Genomic DNA, 9,999 nt, shown 5'->3' on the forward strand with positions numbered 1-9,999 from the left:
TTTTGTGAGGAGAGAGGTGACGTCCTTCCCAGGACTGGCGTCTCCGGTGCTGCAGTATAAGTTGTTGTTCAAGGAAGATATTGGGAGGGGAGGGTGTCGGATATTTACAGTGAGTTGATGGAGAAGGTGTCGGATATTTACAGTGAGTTGATGGAGAGGGAGGGCGTTCCGGTGGAGATTAAGCGTAAATTGGAGGAGGAAATGGGTGGGGAGGTGCGGGCCGGGACGTGGAAAGAGGCCCTGCGGAGGGTCAATGCATCTTTGTTATGTGCGAGGTTAAGCCTCATCCAGTTTAAGATGGTGCAGAGGGCCTACATGATGGCTGCGAGGATGAGCCGGTTCTTTGCAGGGGTGGAGGATAGGTGTGGGTGGTGTATGGGGGGGGGGGGGGGGGGGTTTGGCACAAATCACATCCACGTGTTTTGGGCTAGTCCAAAACTGAGGGGATTCTGGCAGGGGTTCTCGGTTGTTATATCTGAGATTCTGGGGGTGGGGGTGGCCCCGAGTCCGGAGGTGGTGATATTTGTGTGTCAGAAGATCCAGGAATCAGGTGGAGAGAGGGGCAGATGTATTGGCCTTTGCTTCCGTGGTAGCAGGTGTTGGCAGGACTCAGAGCCGTTGAAGGCGGGGGTTTAGTGACCCGGAAGAATTCCTGCCAACCCCTGGATCGTGCGTACCCTTTCTGGAGGCAACCCTTGTCCCTGCTTGTCTGCCCCCCCCAACCATCCAGAATCCCCTCTGACCATGGAAGCCTCTGGCCAGTCGACTGAAGGCGATTGCGAATGGGGAATTGGCAATCGTAGTAAAGTGAGCACTTCACAGAACCCAAGTGAATCCCAGTTGTTCTGCATGAGATTTAGCATGTGGTAGTCATTGCCTAGAATCCCAATCAGACTTTGATGCCTGCACACTGTGCCTGAACACTGCAAGAGGCAACACCGCGGACACAGCAGCCAAGATTCAAACACCCAGGGGCTAGGTCCCAGCCCTGGGGGACATTTCTAGGGCCAGAGGGTGGGTGCGTGCAACGGGGAGGCCACCCGGTCCAAATAACGTCATGTGCAGTGTCAGGAGTACAGGGTCTAGGGACCGGTGAGCTGGGGTCCCTGCTCTGGCCAGGTATGCAGGGCATGCCGGCTGGGATGAGGGAGAGGAAGACATCGCTGTTTGTCAGTCTCATACCCTCTCAATTCCTTACAGGTATTGAACGGTATGAACGATGTTTTGGACCCTGTGGAATTTGCCCTGATGTTGCTCATGGCAGGTCAGGCGACCAGGCACCAGAGACGGCGCCACTAGCAGTGTCGACAGAGGCTCGAGGCAGCGGTGGTACAGGACCCGGCATCAGGCCAGAGTGAGACCCAGAGGGGGAGGCCCATGATGGCAACTGACAGGAGACTCCGTCTCAACAAGCGGATGGTGGAACTTGGCACCACGTGGAGAAGGAGGACACCCACCCACCCACCGTAACCGCAAAAGTCACCGCAGCCCTGAATCTTTGCACCTCGGGATCATTCCAGGGCTCAAGCGGGGATTAGTGTGGCATCTCTCAGGCTACAGCCCACAGGTGCACCTGGCAGGTTACGGGTGCCCTGTTTGCCCGGGCAGAAAATTATATAAACTTTGACATGGACCAAGCCCAATAGGATGCCTGGGCAGCAGGATTCTCCACTATCACCAGGATGCCGAGGTCCAGGGGCTGATGGGTTGCACGCATGTTGCCTTGTGCTCACCCGGGTGCACATCTGGGAGTGCCCTATGTCAACAGAAGGGTTCAACTCCCTAAATATCCAGCGCGTGTGCGACCACCACAAGATCATACACGTGTGTGCACGCTTCCCAGCGGGTGTGCATGCCAGCTGCATCCTGCGGCAGTCAGTCATCCCCGGCTTCTTCAAAGTCCACCCCAGTCTGTCTGACTGGCTCTTGGGGGATGAGGGGTACCCGCTGAGGACCTGGCTAATGGCGCCAGTATGGAGGCTGGTGACCGATGTGGAGATCTAATACGAGGGGCGACATTCTCCGACCCCCCGCCGGGTTGGCGAAGTCTCCGGCACCGGATATTCGGCGGGGGCGGGAATCGCGCCATGCCGGTTGGCGGGCCCCCCCGCTCGATTCTCCGGCTCGAATGGGCCGAAGTCCTGCCGATAAATTGCCTGTATCGCCGGCGTAAATTAAATCACCTACCTTACCGGCGGGACAAGGCGGCGTGGGCGGGCTCCGGGATCCTGGGGGGGGTGCGGGGCGATCTGACCCCGGGGGGTGCCCCCATGGTGGCCTGGCCCGCGATCGGGGTCCACCGATCCGCGGGCGGGCCTGTTCCATGGGGGCACTCTTTCCCTTCCGCCTCCACCACGGTCTCCACCATGGCAGAGGTGGAAGAGACTCCCTCCACTGCGCATGCGTGGGAAACTGTCAGCGGCCGCTGACGCTCCCGCGCATGCGCCGCCCGGAGATATCATTTCCGCGCCAGCTGGCGGGGCAACAAAGGCCGTTTCCACCAGCTGGCGGGGCGGAATTTTCTCCGGCGTCGGCCTAGCCCCTCAATGTTGGGGCTCGGCCCCCAAAGATGCGGAGCATTCCGCACCTTTGGGGCGGCGCGATGCCCGTCTGATTGGCGCCGGTTTGGGCGCCAGTCGGCGGACATCGCGCCGTTTCCAGAGAATTTCGCCCAATGAGGCCCATGCGGCCACCCAGGCTGTTACTGGGGGCTGGTCAAGCACAGTGGGCTAAACAGCTGGCTTGTAATGTAGAACAAGGCAGCAGCGCAGGTTCAATTCCCATACCGGCCTCCCTGAACAGGCACCAGAATGTGGAGACTCGGGGCTTTTCACAGTAACTTCATTGAAGCCTACTTGTGACAATAAGCAATTATTATATATTGAGTGGTGTATCGGACTCCTCAAAATGCGGTTCTGATGCCTCGACCACTCCGATGGTGCACTGCAGTACAGCCCCCGGAGGTCGGCCGCTTTGTGGTGGTCGGTTGTGTCCTCAACAACCTCGCACAGCAGCGGGACGACATGGAGGTGAGGCATGAGGAATATGTGGTAACCTCCGAGGAGGAGGACGAGGAGGTATGGGACCAAATGGGTCTGCAGGACAATCCCGGGGAGGGGTCGGAGGACGATCCCAGGGATGAACCGGAGGAATAGCTGGAGGCTGCAGGACAGGGGGCACTGATGAGGGTCCAGCATACCCGGAGGGCGTTGGGCGGCCCTCGTACTTGCCTACTTCACATAGGACATGGCCTGGTCCGTCAAAACTACCCTGTCACACCCTCTCCATTTCCATCATTCCCAGAGTCTCCGTTTCATCACTCCAAGGTGCTGGACTGTGTTGGCGTTGTAAGTTACTGTCGAGGGCGGGGTGGTGATGATAAACGTAGAGAGCTGACCGCCGGTGCTCCTCAATCTGTGTCATAGTCTGACCCCTGCCTGTCTGCTGAGTGCTTGCTCACACCCATCACCTGCTCACGGTGTGCCAGGAGACGGCGGGGGGGGGGGGGGGGCGGCAGGACCCCCATACCTGGGGAGATGGTGCAAGGGATAGGTCAGCCCGCTTGGTGGAAGAATGTGACAGAGGCGTTATAGTGGTTGTGGTGAAGGGTGTTTACTATATCACACAAGTGTCTACCACTTCCCCACTCTCCCGATGGTGCCACCCCACATCCCCCCCCACCCACCGTCTCTTCCCCAGTGCCCTGTCAATGATCCTTGATGTTCTTAACCTTCCTTGCTCTACTGCTGTGTCAAGGTGTTTCCCAGGATCCACATCGGAGGTGGAGTCAGCCAGCTGCTTACCACGTCCCGTGGCCTTTGATACCCATGGGCGGCGTCCTCTGGTGGGTCTGGAGCCAGAGGGCCCTGGCCCACTTGATGGTGGCACATGCACAGCCATGCTACCTTGTCCCGGTGCTGACTGCAAGACGTGGCATCGTCAGAGGGGTGGAAGGGGAGGCGGGTGTGGTGGCCACTGTCGCCACTCTTTGGTAGGGGTCCAGGTTGGCACCCAGCTCCTCCTGGTCATAGGGCCCTGGGGTTCACCTCGGGACCCAGGGGCAGTTGTATTGAGTCCCAGGTGCCTCTGAGTTATCTGGTCCTGCCAACCCTGGCAGCTCCCCAATGGCTGCACCATGGTGTTGACGCCAATGGCGATTCTCTTGAGTGACTGGACATGCTCCACAGCGCCTCAGCTATTCCCATCTGAGATTGGGACATGTCCCATAGTGCCTCATCAAGGTCTGCCTGGTACTCGATCACATTCCCCAGCGAGTCGGAAGGTCTACTGAAGCCCTCAGCCATGGCCATCACCAACTGCGGCAAGCTTTGGACAGTGGGTCCTTACCTCTGCACTGTGCGCCAACCTCTGCGTTGGTGACTGCTCGGTGCTCGGCCACCCCCCTAGCCTCCAGGGCCCGTTCTTCAAAGGTGGTGACGATTCTGATGTCCGGCACCCCACCGCCAGTCTGGGCCCTCTCCCGATGGTTGCGGGACAACTTCTCCTGCGGGGTCAGAGAGGCCATCATTAGCCACATGCATCGTTCAGTGTTGGGGGTTGGGGGAAGAAATAAGGTGTCGGGGAGCGGTTTGGGACGAGAGCGGCATGGGTGGGACAGGACACGGCTTGTGCTGGGTGGGACAGTGCCAGGTGCAGGTTTGTAAGAGCGGGGTCCACTGCCAACTCACCCTTGCGGCCTAATGTACGTCATTGACCTTATGGCACTGGGGCCAGTCCTTCTAGTGACACTGCCCGAGCTGACGGCCGCTGCCACTTCCTCCCACGCGGCACTGGTTGCCCTGTGGCCTACTCTCTGGGATCTTCGGGGGAGCAGGATATCCCTTCAGGCCTTGACCACCTCTAGCAGCCTTCCAGGTCTGCATCTCCGAATGGTGGGGCCGGTCGTCTCAGCACCATGGCTGCCAGCTGAGTGGGGTTGGCTGTGCAAGAGCTGTTTATGTGCTGCTCTACCTTGTTAGCAGGGGGCTAGCGAGTGCGGTTCCGGCGAATCGGTTGGCGAGTCTTCATTTGCGGTGTGAAGCCCGTGGGGCCTCCTTCAGTGGACCAATTACGTTTTTTTGTGGTGCGGGTCTCGTCTGGCCGAGCACCTGGAAGCTTGTGGCAGTTCCCGCTCGTTAACACACTGAGAAACCTTTTGGAAGAATTGTGCCCATGAACACATTTTCGGATTGAAATCAAGAATATGGCAAACCGCTCTCACCATCAGCAAAGTGTAACTAAACATGGGCAATCACAATACAGCTTGCTTGACTCGCAGTAACAGTAAATTCTTCTACACTTTTTCTCTGTCATGTATTTATTGAACATCCCCTTTAAAGGCTATTTCCCTCCAGGATGATAATATTGAGCCAGGTTGTTGGGTGAGGTTTTCCACTGACTACACTCAGTGACTGCAGGGCGAAAGATGCTTTTTACATGTTTTGTGAGGTGTTTTTGCAGACCGGCACAAACTGGGGCAAGGGGCTGGAAAGTTTTTCATTAGAAATGACAGACTTTATCAATCCAACAGATCTAACCCGCAATTAGCAAGCCCACTAATAAATACCCTGCTTCTGTTGAAACCACAAGGCTGTTAGGCCAGAGCGCAGAATTGTATTGTGGTTGCTATTGACATGATTAGTGCAAGATAGTGGGTTCAAGAGCGTGATGATGTGACATCGCTAAAACCTGCTCAGACCCAAATCAACAAGTGCCCAGCCCTATGGAAACATTTGTGGTTTCAAGGGCTGATTGCATCGTGTATTTGTGACAAAAACTGATGACCAGTGAGTCCATGGTTAGCTTGCTCAATTTCTCTGGGCACATGATTGGAACAATTGACAGAGCCAAAGGAACTGCTATTTGTGTTATGAGAGAACAGAAACTATTAAGTGCCAAGATTAGAGCACATTTTTGGGCAGCATAGTGGCCCAGTGATTTGCACTGCTGCCTCACAGCTCCAGGGTCCCAGATTCAATTACGGCCTGGGGTTACTGTCCGTGTGAAGTTTGCACTTTCTCCCAGCATCTGCGTGCGTTTCCGCCGGGTGCTCCGGTTTCCTCCCACTGACCAAAGAAATGCAGGTTCGGTGGATTGGCCATGCTAAATTGCCCTTCGTGTCCAAAAGGTTAGGTGGGGTTACTGGGTTATGGGGATAGGGTGGAGGTGTGGGCTTAAATAGGGTGCTCTTTCCAAGAGCCGGTGCAGACCCGATGGGCTGAATGGTCTCCTTCTGCACTGTAAATTCTATGATTATTTAATTTTTCATAAATTGATGCCCGAACAGTGTCAGCACAAACAAAATGGTACAGCAACTGTTGTGATACCCAGTCATGTAAAATATGAAGGACTGAGGCTGAATCCACTGTCTGTGTTGAGTCAGTGCCATTGGATTATATTTAGAATAAACAGATATTCTGGAACGAGTTACAGACTGGAATCTTGTCAAGCAGTTCGGGGTGGTTTATGTATGGACTAACAGATACCTGGGAGTGAATTACAGATTGGAATCTAATCGAGCAGTTCGGGGTGGTTTCTGTATGGACTAACAGATACCCGGGAGTGAATTACAGGCTGGAATCTAATCGAGCAGTTTGGGATGGTTTATATATAGAATAAATGATACCCAGGAGTGGGTTACAGACTGGAATCTAATCAAGGGATCTTGGTGGTTTATATATAGAATAACAAATACCCGGGAGTGGGTTACAGACTGGAATCTAATCGAGCGGTTTATGTATAGAATAATTGATACGGCAGTGAGTTACAAACGAGACTTCACTCCCCGGCGTTCATACGCAGCATAACAGGAATGAATTGCAGAGTGGGAATGAATTGAGAAGATTGGGCATTTACTGATGAATACATTGGCATTTAGCACCTGTCACTTGATGACAGAATGGAGGCTGTTTAATAACAGTTTGCAATGTAAGCTGTGAAAGATGCTATATCAATAAATGTAGTGGGCGAATTTCTCCGGTATCGGCGCGATGTCCGCCGACCGGCGCCAAAAACGGTGCAAATCAGTCCTGCATCGCGCCGCCCCAAAGATGCGGAATCCTCCGCATCATGGGGGGCCCAGGCCTAACCTTGCGGGGCTAGGCCCGTGCCAGACTGATTTCCGCCCCGCAAGCTGGCGGAAAAGGCCTTTGGTGCACCGCCAGCTGGCGCGGAAATGACATTGCCGGGCGGTGCATGCGCGGGAGCGTTAGCGGCTGCTCATGGCATCCCCGCGCATGCGCTGTGGAGGGAGTCTCTTCCGCCTCCGCCATGGTGGAGACCGTGGCGAAAGCGTAAGAAAAAGAGTGCCCCCACGGCACAGGCCCGCCCGTGAATCGGTGGGCCCCGATCGCGGGCCAGGCCACCGTGGGGGCACCCCCTGGGGCCAGATCGCCCCGCGCCCCCCCAGGACCCCGGAGCCCGCCCGCGCCGTCTTGTCCCGCCGGTAAGGTAGGTGGTTTAATCCATGCCGGCGGGACAGGCGTTCTAGCAGCGGGACTTCGGCCCATCCGGGCCGGAGAATCGCGGGGGGGGCCGCCAACCGGCGCGGCGCGATTCCCACCCCCGCCGAATCTCCGGTGCCGGAGAATTCGGCAACTGGCGGGGGCGGGATTCACGCCAGCCCCCGGCGATTCTCCGACCCGGCGGGGGGTCGGAGAATCTCACCCACTCTCTTGATTAACTGTTCCACCCACTAACAGATCCGACTGGACCATAGAGCACTGGATCCTACTGTCATCTACGAAAGCTGTTCACTATTCCAGAATCTTCTTGGAATGCAAAGATAACCCCAGTTCTTTTCTTTACAAGTCAGTCTCTTAAACCCTTCTCCTCCCGATGTCATTCGATCTCACCTCCAGGTGTGAGGAGCTGATGGAGTTCTTTGTCACTCAGACTCAGACACTCCGATCAGCTGTCTCCATCCCACAAACCTACCCGGGCCAATCATCCTCATTCCTGCCCTAGCCCTGAACTCACATCATTCTCTAGTTTTCATCTTATTTCCTCTCCTACCCTCTCTGAATTCATCTTGTCCATGAGACCTGTCTCCAGTTGCTTTGACCTCATAACCACCAAACTGCTGACCACCCGACTTGCCTTCCTGGTCTCCATGCTAGCCAGTGTTGTTAATGGTTCCCTGTCCTCAGGTTCTGTTTGCTCTCCTTTAAATCATGGGCATGATGGCACAGTGGTTAGCACTGCTGTCTCACAGCACCAATTCCAACCTTGGGTCACTGTCTGTGCGGAGTCTGCACGTTCTCCCCGTGTCTGCGTGAGTTTCCTCCGGGTGCTCTGGTTTCCTCCCACAGTTCAAAGATATGCAGGTTAGGTGGATTGGCCATGATAATTGCCCCTGAGTGTCCAAAGGTCGGGTGGGGCTACAGATATTGGGCGAGGGAGTGGACTGAGGTGCGGTGCTCTTTTGGAGGGTCGGTGCAAACTCGATGGGCTGAATAGCCTCCTGCACTGTAGGTATTCTATGAGGATTGTAGGATTAATTCTATCCTACCTACAGAAAACAACCCTTTCTTACTGGTATGTTAATGGGTTTTTGTTTTCTTGGGGGAGGTCATAATGCATCAGGTATCATCACTTTGGGAAGTGACTTCTAATTCATCCCTGCAGACTGATCTGCACAGCAAGAGTCCAGGAAGGTCATTGAGAGTCCTGAGGCCAATAATCCACCCCCATTCCCACCCTCCCTCTCCCAACCATCTCAGCTGCAATGTGAGGCATGGGCAGAGGATGATGGGTCAAATGTGTCAAAGACTGCAGATAGGGGGATAGGGATGAGGAGCAAAGGTTTGTACCTGTCACTGTCACATAGGATAACGTTTGTGATTTTGATGAGGACTATTTCAGTGCAGTGGCAGTAATAGGAGTGATTCAAGCATAGCGTTCTGGGAAATCGGGGGGGGCGGGGGGGGCGCTGGGGTGACTGGATGTGCAACATAAACCATATGGGGTGCAGAGTGGAATAGAGTCCTTTCACATACAGGACTGGTGAAATCATCAGGCAAACTATGTGGTCACCTGGGGCGGCAAAATCTGTGTTTTTTTTACAAATTGTTTCCAGTAGTGTGTAACTGAATAGGTTGCACAATTTAGCAGCCTTTTAAAATGAGTTGTAATCTAATGTGATCATTGTGACAATGTACTAGTTCACCTCCCATCTCCCTCAGCATGCCCAAAACATTCAGCCACGTCTTCTCCTTGTTAATAGAAATACAGGCATCTTTGGTACAGAACAGCCTGCTTGTGTATAATCTGTGGACTACCATTTGCTCTACAATTTACTTGCCCCTTAACTAGGTGCAAACTGAGGCATCTTTTAGTTACACTCACTACGCTATTAAAAGCAGATTATGTGATGCAGATTATATTGGGTTTTTACAAGAGTCTGATCAATAAAGATTTAAACTATCCTCAATTGGCTTTTTAAATGTCTCTGGTGTTAAACTCAATCGAGCATTTGAGTTTAATTTCTGTTCCAAAATGTATTATGGGAGGGTTGGGACAAATGAGCACGATCAAAGCAAATACCACTGGATTTAGTCACACATACAAAAATGAAATGCAAGCATTTTCAATTAAGTTTTTGAGAAGAAAACAATTAAGATCTACCAACTGAGCGGCAATATTTTGAAAATGATAACATTAAATTTCAATTTGGAGTGGTTATTGTTTTTGTGCTGGTGGAACTTGGCAAGTTTGATACATTTCCTATTAAAGGAAATGAACCGTCTGTTAGTTTGAACAACTGTAGCCTATTTTAACCACTATGTTAACATTTATGATGTGCATAGCTGCCGGCATCTATTCATTTGCTGGACAATGATGTAGTGTAATATTTTTCATTTCTAGATATATTCTAGCTTTGAGATTCTTTGTTATTACAATTTCTGCATTGACAATTTAGTCTGGTAGAAGTACGCTGGAATTTATAGATAGTTTGAGGGTTTCTTTTCATTTATTATTGGTACGAGAATCATTGTTGAT

The sequence above is a fragment of the Scyliorhinus torazame genome, chromosome 10 (assembly GCF_047496885.1).
Source record: "Scyliorhinus torazame isolate Kashiwa2021f chromosome 10, sScyTor2.1, whole genome shotgun sequence".
NCBI lineage: Eukaryota > Metazoa > Chordata > Chondrichthyes > Carcharhiniformes > Scyliorhinidae > Scyliorhinus > Scyliorhinus torazame.